The sequence below is a fragment of the Myotis yumanensis genome, unplaced genomic scaffold, assembly GCF_028538775.1.
Source record: "Myotis yumanensis isolate MYYU_CA2020_CCGP unplaced genomic scaffold, mMyoYum1.0.hap1 SCAF_21, whole genome shotgun sequence".
NCBI classification, from domain to species: Eukaryota; Metazoa; Chordata; class Mammalia; order Chiroptera; family Vespertilionidae; genus Myotis; species Myotis yumanensis.
In genome coordinates, this window is record NW_027223772.1 from 9,956,549 (window position 1) to 9,981,424 (window position 24,876).

At 46.1% G+C, this 24,876-nt stretch overlaps 1 protein-coding gene and 1 non-coding gene across 4 annotated transcripts in view; one reads left to right on the forward strand and one right to left on the reverse strand.

Moving 5' to 3' along the window:
• Nucleotides 1-819: 819 nt before the first annotated feature.
• Nucleotides 820-922, reverse strand: LOC138999011 (U6 spliceosomal RNA). The gene has a single exon (XR_011469283.1). It is a non-coding gene; the product is annotated as a U6 spliceosomal RNA (small nuclear RNA).
• Nucleotides 923-18,474: 17,552 nt separating this feature from the next.
• Nucleotides 18,475-24,876, forward strand: part of FANCC (FA complementation group C) — a 277,702-nt gene continuing 271,300 nt past the window's right edge. For all 3 annotated transcript variants that reach the window (XM_070400943.1, XM_070400942.1, XM_070400944.1), the window contains exon 1: nucleotides 18,475-18,621. The gene's annotated coding sequence lies outside the window, so the exon portion shown is untranslated. The remainder of the gene's footprint in view (nucleotides 18,622-24,876) is intronic.

The window sequence follows — 24,876 nt, forward strand, 5'->3', positions numbered from 1 at the left end:
TGGGACCTTCCGGGGCGGGTTTGAGAAACATAAAGGTCAATGTGCTGAAGCCTAAAGACCTAAAGGAGGGTTAACAAGGATGACATCAGAGCAACAGCAAGAATTCAGACCAGGTGGGTCCTGTGGGCCAAGGTACAGACAGACTTGGATTTCTTTTCTGACTCAAACAGGGCTCCATTGGAAGCTGTTTGGTAGAAGAGTGACAACTTTGGTTTTTAAAAGGTCTATGTGGCTGCTAGGTAGAAGCAGAGAGATCCAAGAGCAAGGTTTTGAGTGATCGAGGTGAAGGATGGTGATACCTGGGACCAGAGCAGTAACAGCTGAGTAGAACTTTAGGGGAAGCGCAGATGTCAATACATACAAGAAACCAGTGGGGGTAAGTAAACATGGGTATAATCACTGCCAAACAAAACTAGTGTGTAACTTAAACTAGCAGAAGAAATCCAAAGCAGCCAATGGAAATCAGGAAAACAGGCAAAAAGCGCTCAGATATATAAAATGGAAATTTTGAATTTATTGATTTTGTTTTATTTCTTACTTACCTCACACATTTTCTGAAATAAAGCCATATTACTTTTTATATTTTGTTCTTTTTTTTAAGATATATTTTTATTGATCACAGAGAGGAAGGGAGGGAGATAGATACATCAATGATGACAGAGAATCATTGATTGGCTACCTGCCACACACCCCCTACTGGGAATCGAGCCAGCAACCCAGGCATGTGCCCTTGACCGGAATTGAACCCGGGACCATTCAGTCTGCAGGCCAATGCTCTATCCACTGAGCCAAACCAGCTAGGGCTCTTTTTCTTTTTTAAAAAATATGGAACGCTTCACGAATTTGCGTGTCATCCTTGCACAGGGGCCATGCTAATCTTCTCTGTATCGTTCCAGTTTTAGTACATGGGCTGCTGAAGCCAGCACGCTATGTTACTTTTTAAATTTTGCAGAGTTTGTTTTTGTACTAAGGGCCAGGGCCTGCTGTGACTCACTTTGGAAAACCAGTCTCTGGGAGCCACCTCACCTGTCTAGAGTTCAACATATAGAAGCAGAACTGGAGTTTGGGAGAGGGGTGGCTAAAATGAGGAGAGCCCTAGCCGGTTTGGCTCAGTAGATGGAGCATCCTGTGGACTGAAGGGTCCCGGGTTCGATTCTGGTCAAGGGCACACGACCGGGTTGCAGGCTCGATCCCCAGTAGGGGACATGCAAGAGGCAGTCGATCAATGATTCTCTCTCATCATTAATGTTTCTATCTCTCTCTCTCCCTTTCCCTTCCTCTCTGAAACCAATAAAAATATTTTTTAAAATAAATAAATAAATAAAATGAGGAGGAGGGGGGTGGGGCCCACCTCTGTGATCTTGCTACTTAACTGATCCTTCAGACCTTTCTCAAAATTGCCCTCCCCAAGGTGTTCCCACCACAAAGCTGGCTCAGTGTTCCCCACAAACAAAGCAGAATGCCTTAGAACAGGGCCACAAACTTGAATAATTTGGGGGGGGGAGGCGGGGTCAGCCAAGTAATAGATGTGGCAAGTCTGAAAATGTTAAGTCATATTATAACTTGGGAGTGGAGAGAAAAGCATGTCTTAGGTTGGTTACCCCAAAGTGGGCCTTTCGATGAGCTGCTGTGTGCAAGTGATTTATTAAGGAGGGTCCCCCTAAAGAAACCTGGAAGAGAACGGAAGAAGAAGGACGGGAAGGGGAAGAAACAAACAAGGGTTCAATTTCAGAGTCTGCATCTGCAGGTGAGGTGGTTCCAGGAGCTGAAGTTCCATTTTCCAAAATGAGTCACCACCAGTCAAGCACAAAAGCACGCACAAGACAAAAGAGGGGCAACAGAATCAGTGTAAGAGGTTTAACAGGAACTGGAGGACACACCATCACACTCATGCAGTTTCTTTGACTGTGCCTAATCCCATCTTCCTCATTGGTTTACGGTGGGGGTGGGAAATAGAGAGGGAGCTAAAAAATTAACTGTTACTTCTACTTGGCTTAAAGATTTTAGCCTGTTCACTTAGTTTGATCAGTGTCTTTAGTTGCTGCTCAGTCTTCTTAGATATAAATGTTTACTTTCTCAGTTACCCCTCCACACCCCCTACTCCTTCCCCTGTGCTTCTCTTCTGGTATCTTCAGATATGGGGGTGCAGGTGTCTTATACAGCTCCTACGATGATAGAGAAAGGCTGGGGTTCCAGATGAGGTACTTCTCTGGCCTCTGGGAGGATGGCTGTAGTACATTTGCAGGTTGCCTGAATGTCATTCACCTCTGGTTTGGTCTGTCAGTTTGTCACAGTCTGGGGTAATGCCCTCCTGACTTGGTATCACATTGGCCTCCACCAGCCATAGCCCCCCCACCCCCCCAGGCCTGTGCCATGTTTCCCCTCTAGCTTTCAGGCTTAGCAGTCACAGGTAACACTGGTGGTCTTGATCCGGCATCTAGAAGGGTTCAGGAATCTGGAGAAGGCGCTGTGCGTAAATGATTAAAGAGTCCAGAGACGAAACATAATTTTCAAAGACATTATAGGGAGTCAGAGAAGCTTGGCTAAAGAAACCAAGTTCTCCTTGTCTCAGAACCCCTTGCTATTTATTAACACAATTTGTCCTAAGGCGAGGTAGATATACATCAAAGGCCAGGGTTTGTATACAGAAGCATTGTCAGATTGGAGAAAATTGCCTATGGCTGTTCAGGTGTTTGGCCAGTAGGAGGCAATAACATGTAGATTAAGATGCCCTCAGCTGTCTGGCAGCAGGCAATCATTTTATGCATCCTTTTCAGGTTTGGGGAAATGCACTCAGCCATTTCCAGATGATTCAGCCCTGCTGACATGCTGGAATTGGCTTCCGGCAACAGGTCTATTTATTGTCCACTCACTCTGACCATCAACTCTCAACTTACCCACAATGGTATGGGGAGCCCCAGAGGCAAAAAATGTACACTGTAAAATTGTTCATTTTAAGTTGTACAATTTAGTAGCATTAATTGAATTTACAGTATTACACAACCATCACCATTATTTCCAAATTTTTTTTAACATCCTAAACACAGATTCTCCTGATTACCCCTTTCCTCAGCCTCTGGTCACCTTTAATCCACTTTCTATCTCTACCAATCTACTAGAGGCCCAGTACACAAAATTCGTGCGGGGGGGGGGGGGGGGGTGTCCCTCAGACCAGCCTGCACCCTCTCCAATCTGGGACATCCCTCTCACAATCCAGGACCGCTGGCTCCTAACTGCTCGCCTGCCTGCCTGCCTGCCTGATTGCCCCTAACCGCTTCTGCCTGCCAGCCTGATCGCCCCCTAACTGCTCCCTGCCAGCCTGATTGACGCCTAACTGTTCCCCTACCTGCCTAGTCACCCCCAACTGCCCTCCCCTGCCGGAACAATCGCCCACAACTGCCCACCCCTGCCAGCCCAATTTCCTTCAACTGCCCTCCCCTGTGGGCCCAATGACCCCCAACTGCCCTCCCCTGCGGGCCCAATGGCCCCCCACTGCCCTCCCCTGCCGGCCCAATCTCCCCTGCTATGACCTGCCTCCTCCACCGGGACCCACCTCCTCTGCACAAGGTGGTGAAGACGCCAGGACCGGCCTCCTCTGCGCCGCGTGGAGCTGCGGGACCCCCAGGCCTCACCACGTGGAGAGGTCACCCGGCCCTGCCTCTGCTGTGCGCATGGCCATCTTGTGGCAGCCATCTTTGTGGTGGCCATCTTTGTGGTGGCCATCTTGTGATGATATCACACACAAGGGCATGATGCCAACTAGGCTTTTATTAGTATAGATACCCAAATCACCTGGATATATTGCTAAGCTGCAAATTCTAGTTCAGTAGGCACTTTAACAAGCTCACAGTTGATGAGAATGCTGCAGGTCCATGTATTTCACTTTGATCATGTTTACCTCAAACAAATAGACAGCCAGATATTTCTCCAGCAAAAATGGTTAAAGAACAATAAGAATTGTAATTTGGGACATGCAGTCTAATGGCAAATCACACACAAGTCCAAGAAACAAGAGGGGCTCTTTTACGGACCTGGGAGGGGCTTTTGTAAGTGAAGAGTTTATTGGAAGAAGCTGAAAGTTTGAAATCTAGTGGCATTTCATTGGCTGACCTACAGAAGTCTCCCATTTGCTGAGCTGTTACTGGGCAAGAAGAAATCTTTTCTTCCTCCTGCTAAGGCAAGATATGTCTCCTGCCCTTGGGGTCAGTAGTGTGTGTTGAGTGACAAGTGCATGGGAGTTCTCTCTTCTAGCCTGCTGGCCCAGTGTCCATTTGGTAGGAGCATGTGCGGGAGGTGGCCAATCAATGTGTCTCTCTCACATCGATGTTTCTCTCTGTCTCTCTCCCATTCCTACCTCCCTTCCACTCTCTCTAGAAATCAATGGAGGGGATATCCTTAGGTGAGAATTAAAAAAAAATAAAAAAGCAGCAAGAGGAAAGCAGTTAGTTACCTACAAGTTTCATATGACTGTCAGCTGATTTCTCAACAGAAACTTTGCAGGCCAGAAGGGAGTGGCAAGAAATATTCAAAGTGATGAAAAGCAAGGACTACAACCAAGATTACTCTACCCAGCAAAGGTATAATTTAGAACTGAAGGTCAGATAAAGAGCCTCCCAGACAAAGAAAAGCTAAAGGAGTTCATCACCACCAAATGAAGAGGAGGAGGAGGAGGAGGAGGAGGAGGAGGAGGAGGAGGAGGAAGAGGTGGGGAAGGAGGAGAGGGAGGGGAAGGGGGAGAAGAATATGAATAATAAAATGGCAATAAATACATATCTATTAACAATTGAATCTAAAAATCAAAATAAATGAACAAGCAGAACAGAACCAGACTCAGAGATAGAGCATTTTGACGGTTGCCAGATGGGAGAGGGGGAAAAAAGGTGAAGCAAGTTAGAAATACAAATTAGTAGTTATAGAGTAGTCATGGGGGTGTAAAGTACAGAATAGGGAATATAATCAATAATATTGTAATAATTACATATGGTGTCAGATGGGTATGAGATTTTTTTCAGGATGATCATTTAATTACTTTTATAATGTCTAATCACTGGGGTGTACACCTGAAACTAATATATTGCATGTCAACTGTAATTGAAAAAATAAAAAATAATGATAAATGAGTTCTTTCAGAAAGAAAAAGGTTTTCTGAAAGTAGTTTCAATACTATAGAAACAATATTCAAATGGTATTATGAATCAATATCTAAAAATGAACTCATGAAACTATCTATCCTATCTAATAATAGGCAAGCATGGTAATTAACCGTACCTCCGACACGCTTCCCATTGGCTAATCAGGGCGATATGCAAATTAACTGCCAACCAAGATGGCGGCCGGCAGCCAGGCAGCTGAAGCGAACAGGAGGCTTGCTTGCTCCAGTGATGGAGGAAGCCAAGGTTCCCTGCCTGCCACTGCTGGCCTCTGAGCTGCACTCTGAGAAACAATGTTGCAATTATAGAAGCTAAACAAACCCCAGAAACCTGCTTTCAGCCAGCCGGGCCTCAGAGCTGGAGCTGCAACAGTGTTTCAATTATAGAAACCAAACAAACCCAGATACCTGCTTTCAGCAGCCGAGGTCTCAGAGCTGGAGCCGAGCCTCAGAGCTAAAGCTGGCTCCCAGCTCCAGTGACAGCCATAGAAGGTAAATAAATCCCAGAATAAAAAAAAAGAAAAGAAAGAAAGGAGAGGTTGGGAGTTTCAGTCACCCGCCAGCCTGAAAACGGCCCTCAGCCCCTCACCCAGACTGGCCAGGCACCCCAGTGGGCACCCCCACCCTGAAGGGGGTGCAACCAGCTGCAAACAGCCATCATCCCCTTATCCAGGCTGGCCAGGCACCCAAGTGGGACCCCCACCCTGATCCAGGATACCCTTCAGGGCAAACCAGCTGGCCCCCACCCGTACACCAGGCCTCTATCCTATATAGTAAAAGGGTAATATGCAAAATGCTCCTAACAGCAGAAAGACAGGGAATGACTGCTCACTATGACACACACTGACCACCAGGGGGCAGACGCTCAATGCAGGAGTTGCCCTCTGGTGGTCAGGGCACTCTCACATGGGGGAGCTCTGCTCAGCCACAAGCCAGGCTGATGGCTGCCAGTACAGCGGTGGTGGTCGGAGCCTCTCCTGCCTCCTCAGCAGCCCTAAGGATGTCCGACTGCAGTTTAGGCCTGCTCCCCGCTGGCAAGTGGACATCCCCCGAGGGCTGCCGGGCTGCCAGAGGTATGTCTGATTTCCATCTTAGGCCCAATACCCCAGGGAGCAGGCCTAAGCCAGCAAGTGGTCATCCCGAGGGGTCCTAGACTGCAAGAGAACACAGGCCGGGCTGAGGGCCGGGCCTCTAGTATATATATAAAAGCCTAAGTGACCGTTCAAGCATTTGACCAGTAGCTATGATGTGCACTGACCACCAGGGGGCAGACACTCAACACACAGGCAAAGAAACAAGGAACAGACTGATGAATTTCAAAGGGAAAGGGGAAGAGAGGAGGGCAGGAAGAAATTAACCAAAGATCTTATATGCATACTAGAGGCCCAGTGCACGGATTTGTGCACCAGTGGGGTCCCTCAGCCTGGCCTGCGGGGATCTGGCCGAAACTGGCAGTCTGACCTCCACTGAGGTGTCCCGAATTGCAAAAGCATGCAGGCCAGGCCGAGGGACCCCACCAGTGCATGAATCTAGTATTTAAATAAACAGCTAGGGTGTGGTAAACTGAATAATGACCTTGTCTTTCTACCCCTGCAAGGTGTCATGTCCCAATCTCTGAAATTTGTGAGTATGTTACCTTACATGGCAAAAAGGACTTTACAGATGTGATTACAGATTTTGAGATGGGGGATTATCCTGAATTATATGGGTGGCATAATGTAATCACCAGGGTCTTTATAAGAGGAAGGCAGGAGTATCAGAGTTATAGAGGGAGAAATTGGAGGATGGGGCCATGAGCCAAGGAATCCAGGCTGCCTCTGGAAGCTAGAAAAGGCAAGAAAATAAATTCTCCCCTAGAACCCCAAGAAAGGACACGATCCTGCTGACACCTTGATTTTAGTCCACTGAAACTATTTGGAACTTCTGAACTCCAGAAGTACAAGATAATAAATTTTTGTTGTTTTAAGCCATTAAGTTTGTGGTAATTTATTATTGTAGCAATAGAAAATAATGCAAAAAACAAAGAGATACAGAAGGCAAGAAGTGTAAAAGCCTCTGAAGTTCTAAGAGTCCCCAAAATAAACAAAGGGAAGTAGTTTTCTATTAATACTTTGTCACTTGCTGTGCTGAATTCATTTACAGTTAAAATGATTTCTTCTGATACATTAAATCTCAATTGGCTTATATACAAAATGTGAATAACATTTTTATTACACTTACATGTGATGAGATTATGTCACAGAAATTAAATTAAATGGGACAATACATGTGATGTGCTTAGTAAAATGCCTGACACATAGAAGGGTCTCACTAAATGTTCGTTTCCTTTTGCTGCCGTAAACAACCACTTCAAAAATACAACTAAAAGACGGAACGGACATCACCCAGAACCACAGGAAGGCTGGCCGAGGACAGACTCTTCAACTAGAAGGAAAGACAACAGCATACTGAGGCTCAGAAGAGGCGCAGTGTGGAAAATTTAAAGGTGCGGAGGTGCGCGTGAAAAGCGGGCTGGTGGCTGAGTGCCCGGTTGTCGTTTTCAATCAGGAGGGAGTCTCAGACTCTGAGCTCCAGATCCGGATGAGTCTCTAGGGACTCAGACTCAAACGGGAGAAGCGGGATTGTCTGGCATCAGTTGAAACGTGAGGGCAGCTTTCTCTCCGAGATTTGCAGCCATTGCTGGGGTTCTGAGAAGCAGAGCCTCTGGGAACGGGACTGAGAGCAGCCATAACTGCTCCCTCCGCCCGCCCTGCTGATCCCGCCCCGCCCAAGCCCTGCGCAGAGCCATTTGCTGGATTGCCTCAGGCAAAGGCTAGATTAGCACCTCTCCAGAGGACAGAGGTTTTCCCGCCGGCAGACGCAGCTGATTCTCACAGCCAGTCGGCCTGGTGATCAAATCCCTCTAGTATTAACTACAACAATCAGGCTTAACTAGAACAAGACTGCGCACAAAGACCTCAGGGGGTGCACCAAGAAAGAATAAAAGATGCGGAGACAAAAAAACATGACAGAAATGGAGGATATGGAGCTAAAAAATGCAATTTTGAGGGCTTGCAATAATGTGCTAGAAGCAGCCAATAAACTTGATGAGAGCCTCACGAAAACTAATGAAACCCTCGATGCTATGATAAAGAACCAACTAGAAATTAAGCATACACGGACTGAAATAAAGAATATTATAGACACCCAATAGCAGACCAGAGGAGCGCAAGAATCAAGTCAAAGATTTGAAATGCAAAGAAGCAAAAAACACCCAACTGGAAAAGCAAAATGAAAAAAGAATCTGAAAATACGAAGATAGTGTAAGGAGCCTCTGGGACAGCTTCAAGGGCACTAATATCAGAATTATAGGGGTGCCAGAAGATGAGAGACAGCAAGATATTGAAAACCTATTTGAAGAAATAATGGCAGAAAACTTCCCCCACCTGGTGAAAGAAATGGACTTACAGGTCCAGGAAGCGCAGAGAACCCCAAACAAAAGGAATCCAAAGAGGACCACACCAAGACACAACATAATTAAAATGCCAAGAGCAAAAGACAAAGAGAGAATCTTAAAAGCAGCAAGAGAAAGAGACTCAATTACCTACAAGGGAATACCCATACGACTGTCCGCTGATTTCTCAACAGAAACTTTGCAGGCCAGAAGGGAATGGCAAGAAGTATTCAAAGTGCTGAATACCAAGAACCTACAACCAAGATTACTTTATCCAGCAAAGCTATCATGTAGAATTGAAGGTCAGATAAAGAGCTTCACTGATAAGGAAAAGCTAAAGGAGTTCATCACCACTAAACCAGTATTATACGAAATGCTGAAAGGTATCCTTTAAGAAGAGGAAGAAGAAGAAAAAGGTAAAGATACAAATTGTGAACAACAAACATGCATCTATCAACAAGTGAATCTAAGAATCAAGTGAATAAATAATCTGATGTACAGAATGAACTGGTGATTATAATGAATCAGGGACATAGAAAGGGAATGGACTGACTATTCTTGGGGGGGAAAGGGGAATGGGAGATGCGGGAAGAGACTGGACAAAAATCGTGCACCTATGGATGAGGACAGTGGGTGGGGAGTGAGGGCGGAGGGTGGGGCGGGAACTGGGAGGAGGGGAGTTATGGGTGGGGGGAAAAAAAGAGGAACAAATGTAATCTGAACAATAAAGAGATTTAAAAAAAAATTTTTTTTATTGAGAGTATTACAGATGTCCCTCCTTTCCCCCCCATTATCCCTCTCTGCCCATTTCCCACCCCGCCCCAGGCCTTCACCACCCTATTGTGTGTGTCCATAGGTAATGCATATTCTATATCTACACTAATAAAAGAGAAACATGGTAATTAGCGTACGACCACTACCCTTCCCATTGGCTAATCAGCATATCCTTATGCAAATTAACTGCCAGCCAAGATGGTGGCCGGCAGCCATGCACTGAAGTGAACAGGGAGGCTTGCTTGCTCCAGTGATGGCAGATTCCAACGTTCCCCGCCTGACTTGCCGGCCTCTCAGCTGCAACTCTAAGCAACTATGATGCAAATATAGAAGCTAAACAAAACCCCAGAAACTGGCTTTCAGTCAGCCGGGCTTCAGCCAGCCTGACCGCAACATTGTATCAATATTTTCAGCAGTGAGGCCTCAGAGCTAAAGCTGGCCCAGAATAAAAAATTAAAAAAAGAAAGAAAGGAGCGGTTGGGAGCTTCAGTCACCCACCAGCCTGAAAACGGCCCTCAGCCCCTCACCCAGACTGGCCAGGCACCCCAGTGGGGACCCCCACCCTGATCCAGGACACCCTTCAGGGCAAACCAGCCGGCCCCCACCCATGCACCAGGCCTCTATTCTATATAGTAAAAGGGTAATATGCCTCCTGGCACCAGGATCAGCGGAGCCGCGAGGCTTCCCGGCACTGGGATCAGCATGACAGGGGGCAGCGCCCAACCCCCCGATCGCCCTGCAGCTGTGTGTGTGACAGGGGAAGGCGCCCCAACCCCCTGATCAGCCCTGCTCTGTGCCTGATAGGGGGGAGCTCTCCAATCCCCTGATCACCCTGCGGCACCCCAAGCCCCCTCCCCCCACGGGCCCTGCTCTGTGTGTGACAGGGTGCAGCGCCCCAACCCCCCTGCCCCCACGGCCCCTGCTCTGTGTGTGACGGGGTAGAGCTATAACCTCCCCATCGGCCCTGCCCTGAGTGTGACAGTGACGGCGCCCCAACCCCCTGATCGGCCCTGCTCTGTGGGTGATAGAGGGTGGCGCCCCAACCCCCCTCCATGGGCCTTGCTCTGTGTGTGACGGGGAGAGCCATAACCTCCCCATTGGCCCTGCCCTGAGTGTGACAGGGTGCAGCACCCCAACCTCCTGATCCACCCTGCTCTGTGTGTGACAGGGGGCGGTGCCCCAAGTCCCCTATCGGCCCTGCTCTGTGCATGACAGGGGGGAGCTCCTCAACCCCCTGATGGGCCCTGCTCTGTGCGTGACAGGGGGGAGCTCCCCAACCCCCTGATCGACCCTGCTCTGTGGTGTGACAGGGTATGGAGCCCCAATCCCCCTGATGGGCCCTGCTCTGTGAGTGACAGGGGGCAGAGCCCCAACCCCCTGATTGGCCCTGCTCTGTGAGTGACAGGGGGTGGCGCCGCAACCTCCCCATCGACCCTGCCTTGAGTGTGAAGGGGGTGGTCCCCAACCCCCCAATCGGCCCTACCCTGAGCGTGACTGAGGGTGGCATCGCAACCTCCCGATCCGCCCTGCTCTGTGCATGACGGGGTGGCGCCCCAACTCCCCAATCGGCCCCGCTCTGAGCCTGACCAGGGTCTGCACCTAGGGATTGGGCGTGCCCTCTGCCACCCGGGAGCAGGCCTAAGCCAGCAGGTCGTTATCTCCCGAGGGGTCCCAGACTGCGAGAGGGCACAGGCCGAGCTGGGAGGCCCCCCTCCCTCCCCCCTCGAGTGCACAAATTTTTGTGCACCGGGCCTCTAGTATATATATAAAAGCCTTAAGGACTGAATGACAGAATGACCAGTCGCTATGACACGCACTGACCACCAGGGGGCAGATGCTCAATGCAGGAGCTGCCCCTTGTGGTCAGTGTGCTCCCATAGCCAACCTCCCATGGCCCCTCCCCCAAGCTGGCCAACCTCCCATGGCCCCAATGGCCCCGATCACTGGCCAGGCCAAAGGAACCCACCCGTGCATGAATTTGTGCACTGGGCCTCTATTCTATAATAATAAAAGCATAATGTGCTAATTAAACCCAACAGCCAAATGTCCTTCTGGACATCCTTCTGGACAAAGCTGTGGTGGCTGCATGGGCTGAGGGCAGGCAGCCGCGGCAGCTGTGAGGGCCAAGGACAGGCAGCCGCCACAGTGGCCGGCAGCGGCAGCAGCGGCGGGGTGATGGGAGTGGTGTCTTCCCCTGATCGGCCGGTCACCTCCTGCAGATAGGACATTCCCTGAGGGCTCCCGGACTGTGAGAGGCGGCAGGCCGGGCTGAGGGGACCCCCCCAGTGCACGAATTTTCGTGCACAGGGCCTCTAGTGAAAGTATAATATACTAGAGGGCCAATGCATGAAATTCGTGCAAGAGTAGGCCTTCTGTCCCCCAGCTGCCGGCACCGGCTTCCCTCCGGCATTTGGGACCCGGGTTTCCATGGCAGCCCCAGCTTCGTCCAGAAGGTTGTCCAGAAGGATGTCTGGTCTAATTAGCATATTACACTTTTATTATTATAGATAAACTTGCTGGTGCCATATTTGAAGTTTGTCCTATTATCATCAAGCAGGTTTTTCTTGCTTTATTGCGATATAATTGACAAATAACATTATGTAAGTTTAAAGTGTATAATGGGATGATTACTACATTAGGGTAGTTATGAAATCAATCAACTCACACAATTCTTTATTTTTGTGTTTGAGAACATTTAAGATTTACTTTCTTAGAAACTTTCAAGTATACCATACAGTATTATTAACTATAGTCACCATGCTGTACATTAGATCCCCAGAACTTATTCATCTTATAACTGGAAGTTTGTACCCTTTGATCAACATCTCCCTATCTTTCCACACCAAGCAGTTGTTTTATTGTATGACTGAGTGTACTTAAACCTTAATTTAGCACATGAATAAATAAAAAGATGCAGTTAAATAGTTTTTATTGAAAAACACTAGGCAATTAAAGAGTCAATCTGAAACAGACATACAAAGGGGATGAAACTTATTTTTGATTTAATAATTGCCAGAATTAATTTAATTGTAAATATGCCTTTCTCTTAATTTGGAATTTTTAGTGCTTAATCTTAGCAGTTCTTTAATATCAATTTTATGCTAAATTAATGATTATAAAGTACTTACGAGGAAAATTATTTTTAAGGCATGTGCTCATTTAAATGTAATTTATTACTTTCCACAGGCAATAAAAATGTGCTATATTAGTTACAACACACCACGATTGGTGGGAATGCATGCATGCTCTAAATAGGAATACATTTTTTTACTGAACTAAAGAAAATTAGACTAAAATTGCCTTAACAATTAAAAAAAACACAACAACACACAGGGGGTATCATTGCTCAATGAAAAAAGGACAGATTTTTGTTTTCTGGGAGTTGTGTGTTAGAGATTGCACAATGAGAGAGTTTTCTCCATTCTACAATATTCACAGGATTTTAGTAGGTGGATAAGAGAGTTTCCTGCCTTCCTGTGTCTTGGTGTGGTTTAGGCCCCCCCCCCCCACCCCCATTTTTGAACGAAACTTACTACTATATTGAGTTTATCTCCTTTTGACAAGTACATATGTTTTGAGCTATGCTGCTGGAAGAGAAGATGTTAAGGAAGATTCCCTTCACTAGAGTAATCTTCACAAGAGCAGAGAACACTCTTTTCCTTTTTTTATTTTTCCACCACAGTAGCCGAGACCTTACTATAGTGCCTCAACTGAGTTCAGCTGCTTAGCAACGGAGGTCTAAGACAAAAGTAGTTGAAACAAAATAGATTTTTTATTTATTGTTAAAGAAGTCCAGAGTTAGGCAAACCAGGTAACCCCTGTGATTATTGGGGAACCAGGGACCTTCTACTTCTTTTTGTTGTTGTTGTTAATCCTCACCCGAGGATACTTTTCCACTGATTTTTAGAAAGAGTGGAAGGAAAGGGGAGAGACAGAGAGAAACATCGATGTGAGAGAGACACATCAATTGGTTGCCTCCCACCTGGGTCCCAATCAGGGCCAGGGATCGAGCCTGCAACCTAGGTTTGTGTTCTTGACCAGAATCGAACCCAGAACCCTTCAGTTTACAGATTGATGCTCTACCCACTGAGCAAAACCAGCTAGGCCACCTTCTACTTCTTTTGCTCTGCCATCCTTATTCTATGACCATCATCCTTGAGAGTACCTTATAGTCCAAGATAACTGAACTACAACCATCTTGCCCTTACAGTAGGAAGCAGTAGAAAGGGGAAAGGGCTAAAAAGCTCCTTGCCTATTGCCTTTCTACCTTTTAAGAAGCCTTTCTGAAAGTCCCACCCAAAAGCTTCCACTTATTTCTCATTGGTTACAATTTAGTTACAGTGCCATCCCTGATAGCAAGGCAGTCTGGGAACTGCAGTCTTTTTATTGGGCACATTGCCTTGGTAAGTAAATGCAGTGTTCTCAAACTAACAAAGGAAGTGGTAACAAGAAATTAATAAGGACATTGTAATGAGTTTTTTGTAAAGCAAAATGTATCTAATTTACAAGATTGTTCTTTGACTCGCCCCATCTTTTCTTAAAGTTAAAAATTTTTTTTTAGAAATTGAAATGATGGTAGACCCCTCCCCCCAAAGTCTTTACTTGACCAATAAAAAGTTAACTGCTAGTCCTCTAATATTATGTATATTTTACTGGCCCAACAAACCCAAAATCTAGGGAACTCCTGGGCCTGTGAGATTTCTCCCAACTCCAAGATACTCAGATGGATCTGTATCTTCAACACCGCCTGTATGCTTCATGTCTTCTGCTTGAAAGGTTCTCACTAGGTACCCATTGATTAGTGTAGGGCGTGGCTATAGGGTTAAGCCTCGGACTGACCTGCGGGCAAAGCCACAAACGAGTCCCAGCTTATAGGGCATAGTCCTCTTAGCATAATTAGGCTTGACCTTATGACGCTCCCTAGATCTTACCTGAGTAGCTAATGGGCTGAGGGAGGTGCAGCAAGTGCTGCCAAAACAAGTGAAACTCACAAGAACATTGTAACTATGGTGACCACTACCTTGTTTACCTCTGACTATAAAATAAAGGCTCAGCTTGCCATCTGGATCTCTCTCTGTGGCCTCAGCCAGGAATAGGAAAATCCACCTAGACCCACCTTATTCTCTTTGTCATTTCTCCATCCTTCACCACCCTCGCTCAGGCTTGTGGAACCCTTGGCTGAGCTGTCTTGGCACAGATTAGTGTATCAATAAGGCTCAGACCAAGTGTTAATGCCCAGTGACAGAAAAAAATTGATGCCACCTCCAGGTGCTTAGTCAGGGCTTGCTTTGCAGTAAGGTAGAGAAACTCACTGAAATCAGAATAGGTGAAGAGGTAGTTGTTGTGAGGACATGGGAGAATCTTGTGTACAACTGGGAACCAAAAACAGAAGTAGAGTCAAGTTGCCTTAAAATTATGCTTAAAAATAGAACATGGGGAATGGAAGCTACCCTCTATCTCTCATGGAATAACCTGGCCCTTTTTTCAACTTCTTTTTTGCTTTCCTCTGCCAACCAACTTTTATTGTTATACTAGAGGCCCGGTGCACGAAATTGATGCACTGGGCGGGGGTGGGGGGTGGGGGTGGGGCGGGACGGTGTCCCTCAGCCCCGCCTGCACCCTCAAAAATCTGGGACCCCTCGGGAGATGTCTGACTGCCAGTTTAGGCCCAATCCCTGTGGCAGGGAACATCCCTCACACAATCCAGGACAGCTGGCTCCCAACCACTTGTCTGCCTGCCTGATTGCCCCTAATCGCTTCTGCCTGCCAGCCTGATCACCCCTTAACCACTCCCCTGCCAGCCCGATTGATGCCTAACTGCTCCTCTGCTGGCCTGATCGCCCCCAACTGCCCTCTCCTGTCAGCCCGGTGATCCCCAATTGCCCTCCTCTGCTGGCCTGGTTGCCGCCAACTGCCCTCCCCTGCCAGCCTGGTTGCCCCTAACTGCCCTCCCCTGAAGGTGTGGTCCCCCCCAACTGCCCTCCCCTTCTGGCCCGCTCACCCCTAACTGTCCTCTCCTGCTGGCCTGATCACCCACAACTGCCCTCCCCTGCAGGCCATCTTGTGACCACATGGGGGTGGCCATCTTGTGTGAGGGCGTGACAGTCAATTTGCATATTACGTCTTTATTATATAGGATTTTCCCCTCAGTAACTTTGGCTGGCATGGGAGTTTAGCTTTTGTGGTGTACAGTTTCTCACGGTTTCAATTCCAAATTCCCTAGCAATAGGGTGATTGGTTCACCAAGGGTCAGGTTATCATTCCTGGTTTAAGTAGCTGTGGCATGGAGTGGGATGATTAGTACAAACATATCTTCCTATTATGCATTATTTCAGAGAGCCCAGAGAGTCAGCATGTGGGGAGAGGGAGCTATACCTGCAACGTTTTCCTTTTTCCATTAATTTTCATCTTGGGCAGCACTCTGTTTCCTGACCTCAGATCAAAGACCTTCACTATTACTTGCACTATTTCTTAAAGCATTTCATGCACAAATATTCTTCTTGTTTTCTTCTCTAATTAAATGTACATTTCCGTAGTCAGAATGTATTAAGAGGAAAACAAAGTAGTAGTTAAAATGCATAAGACTCTCGGATCACATCACCCCATCCTCACTGCTACCCTACCAAGAACTTGGGAAGTGGTCTGGTACCTAGCCTGGAGCATGAGCAAGAGCATAGCATGTGGTTAAGAAGTACAAGCCCCAGAGTCAATTAGCCTGGATTTGAAGGTACAATACACCTACTAGTAGCGTTTGCTCTGTGTATCAGTTTCCTCATCTGTGAAACTGGAATATTATCTACCATATAGTACATAAGATCACTGTGAAAATTAAAGAAAATAATCTGGTCAAGGAGTCAGCTAAGTACCTGGGACTTAATAAACACTCATTAAATATTCACAGTTGAGAAACCAGAGGTCAATATTAGAGCCACGGACAAGACAGTGTTAAGTGTTGGGGTGCCAACTAGAAACTAGGTGGGTGTTAGGATTAATTCTTGAAATGACAGCTGGAAACTAGGTTGGTATCTGGACTAATTCTGGGAATGAGTCTTACTACAATGGCTAGAATCCAAGACAGCTGATTTTATTTGTTGAATTCTGAGGAAGATTTGATACTGTCAGGAACTCTGCAGCACTCAGCTGTGTTTTCCCCTCTAGAATGTAAAGATTCTAGTGGATGGATTCCATTGGAATGGATTCTAATTCTAATTCTTTCTAAAGATGAAATAATTTTCACCTACACATGCCATTTTTCATTTTTGCCACATTATTTAAATGTGTTTGGACTTTATTCTATGAAAACTTTCTAGAGGCACATGTACTCAACTTTATAAGCCAATTAAAAATAGGATTTGTATCTATGTATTTGTTTCTCAGGAAACTTTTTAGGCATTTTAAAAAGAGATCATCTAGCCCTAACCAGTTTGGCTCAGTGGGCAGAGCGTCGGCCTGCGGACTGAAGGGTCCCAGGTTCGATTCAGGTCAAGGGCATGTACCTTGGTTGCAGGCACATCCCCAGTAGGTGTGCAGGAGGCAGCTGGTTGATGTTTCTCTCTCATCGATGTTTCTAACTCTCTATCCCTCTCCCTTCCTCTCTGTAAAAAATCAATAAAATATATTTTAAAAAAAGAGATCATCTAATTACTTCTTAAAGTATAAGGATAGCACCATACATATGGATACCAGATGAAATGAATGTCTATAAATCTTCCTAAGATTAGTTGACTACTTATCCTATATGTGCTACCCATTTAGGTCTAAATTAGGTGTAAATATGTTGTCCTTTACTTACTATAAAGTTGAATGAGCCTAGCAACTCTTTGCTACCCACTGAATGAAAAAGACATAAAACCCGCAATATGGGAAGACCTCAATTATAACTACACTACAAACACTAGAAAGGATTTTTTTCAGAAAAATATGTAAAAGGACCTGAGTATCAAAATAGATATTTTCTCTGAAGAAACACAGGGTTCAATTCCTTCCTTTGCTGGTAAATACAAGACTTAAATATTAAATTGCTCAAATTTATCACCACAAACACAATGACTTTCTTCTTATGGCCAAGGGCCAAGGTGAGTGTTGCTCGCGCATGTGACTCTACACTGGCCCACACTGACCTATGCACACATCGAAAAGCACTCACCTCTTTAGTTGCCAGGGAATATTTTCAAGAATGAATTTCATACCTGATTCCTTAATGCAGTTGCAGATCCTGACAATTTCCTCTGGATTGGGTTCATAACGTCTACCTTGGTAAATTACCTAACTCCTGAATTCAATTTACTCTTTGGTAAAATGGGTATTCCTTCATTTTAGAAGGCTGGAAGTGTTGGACTCTTTATTACACGCTTACACTGCCTTGTAGAAAGTTTTTTTTAAAGCACTCCTTAAGTTGTCCTTTTATGACCATGAGGCATTGATTTAAAAAAAAATGAAAGTGAAGGCTAGACTCCTCAAATTATTATTTTACAATGTCAACATCTATGAAAAATCTTATGCACTGCTAATCTCTAGAGTAAAAAAAAAAAATTCACTAAGACAAGCTAATACTATTACCATGAATGAATTTTACACAAAATACTGCTTTCCAGGTAAGTGGTTTAAATTCAGCTTTGAACCCGAATCAAACGCTGTATGAAACTGACTGGCAGCGGGGAAAGGGTGTCATTAACTCAAGAAGGATTCCTTTTGTGTGTGACCACAGCTAGAAAGCACAGTCTGCCTCTAGGGCCTTGTTTGGTGGTCTTGATTTAGCCCCTTAACAAAGACTCAATTTTTCTTAAAAAAAAAAAAAAATCCAATTTCCATTTTACCTCCCCTGCATTGTGAAGACATCGTTGAAATAATTGGGCCACAACCCGATTAAAACCCCCAGGTTTTTCCTCCGCGGGTCCCCCACGACTCGACCAGAGAGGAAGCAGAGTTAGACGAAGGCAGCCACAGGGGCCCACCACGCCGCCCGGAAGCCGGCCCGCCGGCGACTTCCGCCGAGCCGGTGACAGGCTCCGCCCCGCCCCCTCGATTCGTCGGAATTTTCCCGCGATGCAGCGGAGGCGCGGGGGGCCGCTCGCCAGGCCCCAGAGTGCACTGCGGGCGCGCGCGGCTCCACTGCCGAGCGACCGCGGGAAAATTCCAAAAAAGTCAAAACAAAACAAAGAAACAGTAGGAGGCGAAGCCAAGTTTTCAAGCCACAGAACTCGGGCGGTGGCGTCCTTCCCGCCACGGCCCAAACTGCTGAAGCAGCTCTGGCGCGGACCACCGGGTAAGAGGCCGCAGCACCCCGCGAAGGCGGCCGCTTCCTCCGGGGGGTCTGGCCGACACGTCAGCCCGGGCGTGGGGGTGGGTGGGAGGGAAGACTCGCGAGAACGCCCATCCGCCGCGCTCGGCGCCCGGAGGTGGGAGAGCGGGCTCCCGCCGAGTGCAGGGGGCGAGGAGGGGAGGTGGGTCGGGGCGTGGGGTGGTGCCAGCTCGCGCGGGGGCGGGGCCGGGAAGGGGGCGGGGCCGGCGGAGGGGTCCCCGGGAGAGGCGGCAGATGCGGTTTGGCTTTATTGTTGTTTTTGATGGTTGCCGCAGGCTGCCAGGTCTTCTTCAAGGAGGGGCGCAGAGGTGAATTTTCTCCTCCCGGATCCGAGGGGCTGTGACCTCTCGCCTCTTTTAACCCTTCACCCTCTACCGCCGGCCGCGCTCTCCGCTCCTCCTCCCCGCCTCCCCTCCCGCTCCGGCGCCGGGGGGGGGGGGGGGGGGGCGAGGCCCAGCCCTTGTGCCCTCAGGCCTTTCGGCCTAGGAAGGGAGGAGGGTTTTGATGGACTTTCGTCTCCCCACCACTGTCTTTGAGCGCCAGGCCAAATCGGGTCCAAGAACCTTAAAAGAGTTTTCAGGGAGGTGTTGTTTGTTGGCTTGCTTTTTTTCTATTATTATTTTTGTAATCGGGGGAGTGTTTACAACCACCAACTCTCCATGGTCGTGTTCCCCTGGAGAGGGGAAAGGATTTGGAGTTTTGGAAACATAACAGATTTGGGACCAGAATTTTAAGGAAAGGGGCCGAGGAGTTTTCGGGCCAAGGTCTGTGTGTGCCTGTGCTTTTTGTCCTAATCTGAAGCTTGGAAAGCTCCCGGGCTCCTGGGTTTATTCTAACTTGTGTCCCATTTAATGAATGGATCTTAACTGAGATGTGATTGATTGATTGATCAGAGGAACAGGGCACTTTCGGGCCACCCAACTTCTGCTGTTTGTGGATGTCACTCACCTTCAGTGATGTGCTGCTCAGAACATTTTCTCATTACTCCCCTCAAGAGGGGAGGGAAGGTTGTTACAAGTGGTAGAATTCATACCATGTGTTGGGATCATTTATTACATAAGCTTAGATAGAAAACATGTTCATTGTGACTTTATGCATTAAACTTAAACCAAATTGATGTTTCAGTCTAATGTACTGTGCCAGATTCACATGGAAATAAGCACATATATACATTACTCATATACAAGAAAGATTGCATCCAAAAAGAATTTGCTTTTCCTAGTTAAAGCAAAGGCCTTTTACCCCGGGGTAAAAGTTAGGTCCTGCTTTAGAATTTGAATAATTATATTTTGTTATACATTTTCATTCATTTTTTCATTATTCAGTCATATTCCTCTTGATTTCTTGAAAAATATTTACTAAGGTTCCTGAAAAGACAGGCAAACTCTGTATTAGACTTTTTTGTTCCGTTCCTTAATAAAAAGCATTAATTTGATTGGCTGAGTGTGGAAGATGTGTTGCTGCATGCATGTGAAACTGTGCATGTACATTTTAAAATAAGTGGTGTTTTAAACTAGTTCCATATTTCAGCAAGTAGTTCCAGTAACAATTATACAAATTTTGTATTTATGAAAACCAGCTACAGGGAGGCCAGCCTGGGCAGTAGAAAGTTGGATTGATTAGCTAGGCTGCATAGAGTGCCAGAGAAATCGCACATGTGTGGCAGTTCCAAGTTGGTAGTGGTGAAGCCTCAAATCAGGCTTGAAATCAGCACCAAATGCATTTGTAAAATTTTACTTTAGCGGGATGGGGTCTGTATATTCTCTGTTCTTGTTTATGGCTCCCGAATGACTGACTTTTTAAGATGAAAGAACACCTTTGGAGAAGTACATTGCGTTTGCAGTGTTTTAATAAAAATGCATAAGTAGGAAGGAAAAAGTTAAAAATTCATCAGAAAAGTTAGGTAACAATGCAAATCTTTTATTTTCTAAATATCTTTTTTTTTTTTTTGAATCAGTTTAGAAGAGACCTTGCAAAGTTATCTGGTTCATTCTCTTAGGTTCTTCATAATCCCTTCTGAGTATGTAGAAATCATTTCCCTGTCCATAATCTCTAATATAGGAGCATCTGTAATCGTCCTGATACCTTTCTCTAGTTATAAGAAGGTACATTTCTAATGGAAATCACCTTTTTGAAACAATATACTCTGATATATAAAGAATTAAGTGTTTTTTAGTAAATTTAGTAGATTTTTTGATTTGTGCAATGATCGTCACTATTCAGTTTTAAAACATTTGCATCATCATAAGTTTGTGTTTGCAAGTTCATACTGAATCCTGTCTCTGGCTTTCAAGACCTCAGACAACCATTGGTTTGCTTTCTGTCTGTGTAGATTAGCCTTTCTGGACATTTCATATGAATGAATTCATAAAGTAAGTGCTGTCTTGTGTTGGGCTTTTTTCACTTAGCATAATGTGTTTGAGATTTATCCATGCTATAGCATGTATAAGTAGTTCATTTATTTGCTGAATAGTATCCCATTGTGTGGATATACCACATCTTGTTTATCCATTCATCAGTTGCTTTACTTGAGTTGCTTTTACTTTTTGGCTATTATGAATAATGCTGATTTGAGCATTTGTGTACAAGTCTTTGTGTGGACATATGTTTTCATTTTTCTTTTTTTTTTTTAAATATATTTTATTGATTTTTTACAGAGAGGAAGGGAGAGAGATAGAGAGTTAGAAACATCGATGAGAGAGAAACATCGATCAGCTGCCTCCTGCACATCTCCTACTAGGGATGTGCCCGCAACCCAGGTACATGCCCTTGACCGGAATCGACCCTGGGACCTTTCAGTCCGCAGGCCGACGCTCCATCCACTGAGCCAAACCGGTTTCGGCTGTTTTCATTTTTCTTGAATAGATACATGAGTGGAACTGCTGGGTTGTATAGTAAGTTTGTGTTAGCAAATTATCTTCGCTCTTGTTCCCATTTTTATTTTACATACAAGTTGTTGGAAATTAACTGTACAATTTAATCTTTAGGAACGGAATATTCAGTGAGACTATCGCCATACAGTCAGCAATAAATACAATAATGCTTGGGATTGTCCATCTGCTCATTTTGGAAAAAGGGTAAAACCTTGTTCATTTGTAAGGATAGTTCTATCTTGTTAGGTAGCCAGTGGGTCAAAAAAGAAATTACAAAGAAAATTAGAAAATATCTTGAACTGAATGAAAAAAACCACAACATATTAAAATTTGTGGGATGCTGTTTAAACAGTGCTTAAAAAGAAATTTGTAACTTCAAACAGTTGTATTAGAAAAGAATAAAGGCTGAAAATTAATAACTTAAGCTTCTACCTTAAGAAATGAGAAAAAGGAGCAAATTAAACCCAAGGCAAGAAGAAGGAAAGATATAATAAAGAGAAGAGTGGAAATCAGTGAAATAGAAAACAGACAAACAGTAAGTAAAATCAATGAAATGAAGAATTGACTCCTAATTTGAAATTAAAATTTTTCCCATAAAGGAAAATCCAGGAATAGGTAACTTCAGGGGTGAATTCCATCAAATATTTAAAGAAGAAATAACACTTATCCTTCACAACCACTTTCAGGAAATATGAGAAGGGAACACTTCCCAACTCATTCTAAGATGCCAGTATTACCATAAAACCAAAACCAGACAAAGACATCACAAGAAAATTACCCACCAATATTTCTCATGAACATAAACACAAATATCTTAAACAATATTACTAAACCAAATTCAGTAACATATAAAAAGAATTATATACCACTAGAGGCCAGGTGCACAAAAATATGTGCACTGGGGGGGGCAGGGGGGTCCCTCAGCCCGGCCTGTGCCCTCTCCCAGTCTGGGACCCCATGGGAGATAATGACCTACTGGCAAACTCCTGGGTGGTAGAGGGCAGGCCCAATCCCTAAGTGCAGCCCCTGGTCGGGCTCAGGGTAGGGCCGATTGGGGGGTTGGGGCACCGCCCCCTGTCACACTCAAGGCAGGGTCGATGGGGAGGTTGCGGCGCCACCCCCTGTCACGCACAGAGCAGGGCGAATCAGGGGGTTGGGGCGCTGCCCCCTGTCACTCACAGAGCAGGGCCCATCAGGGGGGTTGGGGCTTTGTACCCTGTCACGCACAGAGCAGGGTCGATCAGGAGGTTGGGGAGCTCCCCCCTGTCACCCACAGAGCAGGGCCCATCAGGGGATTGGGGAGCTCCCCCCTGTCACGCACAGAGCAGGGCTGATCAGGGGCTTGAGGAGCTCCTCCCTGTCACAGAGTAGGGCCGATAGGGGAGTTGGGGCACCGCCCCCTGTCACACACAGAGCAGGGTGGATCAGGGGGTTGGGGCGCCGCACCCTGTCACACTCAGGGCAGGGCCAATGGGGAGGTTATGGCTCTACGCTGTCACACACAGAGCAGGGCCCGTGGGGGGGCGGTTGGGGCGCCGCACCCTGTCACACACAGAGCAGGGCTGATCAGGGGGTTGGGGCGCCTCACCCTGTCACACACAGAGCCGCAGGGTGATCAGGGGGTTGGGGAGCTCCCCCCTATCAGGCACAGAGCAGGCTGATCAGGGGGTTGGGGCGCCGCACCCTGTCACAAACAGAGCAGGGCGGATAGGGAGGTTGTGGCCCCGCCCCCTGTCACATACAGAGCTGCAGGGCGATCAGGGGGTTTGGGCGCTGCCTCCTGTCACACTGATCCCGGGTTCGGGAGGCCTTGCAGCTCTGCTGATCCCTGTGCTGGGAGGCTTATTACCCTTTTACTATAAAGGATAGAGGCCTGGTGCACGGGTGGGGGCCGGCTGGTTTGCCCTGAAGGGTGTCCTGGATCAGGGTGGGAGTCCCGCTTGGGAGCCGGGCCAGCCTGGGTGAGGGGATGATGGCTGTTTGCAGCTGGTCACACCCCCTTCAGGGTTGGGGTCCCCACTGGCGTGCCTGGCCAGCCTGGGTGAGGGGCTGAGGGCTGTTTTCAGGCTGGCGGGTGACTGAAGCTCCCAACCGCTCCTTTTTTAATTTTATTTTTTATTCTGGGCCAGCTTTAGCTCTGAGGCTTGGCTCCAGCTCTGAGGCCCGGCTGGCTGAAAGCAGGTTTCTGGGGTTTTGTTTAGCTTCTATATTTGTAACAGTGTTTCAAACTGCAGCTCAGAGGCCAGCAGCGGCAGGCGGGGAACGTTGGCTTCCTGCGTCACTGAAGCAAGCAAGCCTCCTGTTCGCTTCAAGCTACCTGGCTGCCGGCCGCCATCTTGGCTGGCAGTTAATTTGCATATCGCCTTGATTAGCCAATGGGAAGGGTAGCGGAGGTACGGCTAATTACCATATTCCTCTTTTATTAGATAGGATGACCAAATGGGATTTATCCCAGGAATGCAAAGTTAGTATAACATTAAAAAATCAGTTAACCTGATAAATTATATTAATAGAATAAACAAAACCACATCATCATCTCAATAGATACAGAAGAGCATCTCACAAAATCCAACATTTATTTATGATAAGAACTCCCAACAATCTAGAAACAGAAGTTTCTCAACCTGATAAAATGCATTTATGAAAAATGTATGGTGATGTCATAATGTATATTGGTAAAAGATTAAATGCTTTCCCCCTAAGATTAGGAAAAAGTTAAGAATGTTCACTCCCCTCCCACCCCACCCTTCTTCTGTTCAACAATGAACTGGAGATGATAGGCAGAAAAAAATAAAGGCATCCAGATTCAAAGGGAGAAATAAAAATGTCTATATGTCTATATTCACAGATGACATGAAAGTTTATGTTGAAAATTCTAAGGAATTCACAAAAGAGCAAAACCTGCATGAAATAAATACAAGGATACAAGATCAGTATACATCAACTGTATTTTTATATACTGGCAGTGAACAACCCAAAAATGAAATTTGAAGAAGATCTATTCACAATAACATCAAAAATGAAAATACTTTGGAAAAAAGTTAACAAAAGAAGGGCAAGACTTGCATAATGAAAATTACAAAACATGGCTGAAGGAAATTAAAGATCTAAATGAACAGATATTCCATGTTCATGTTAAGTTGGCGATTCTCCCCCAAACATCTACAGAGTCAATGCAATTTCTATTAAAATCCATCCTAACAGGCCTTTTTGGGGGGGGGGGAGGGGGGGTGGCGGGGATGACAAGCAGTTACTAAAATTTATATGGAAATGTCAGGAACCCAGAATAGCCAAAACAATTTAAAAAAGAAAAAAAGGAATGAAATAATTATACTACCAGTTTCAA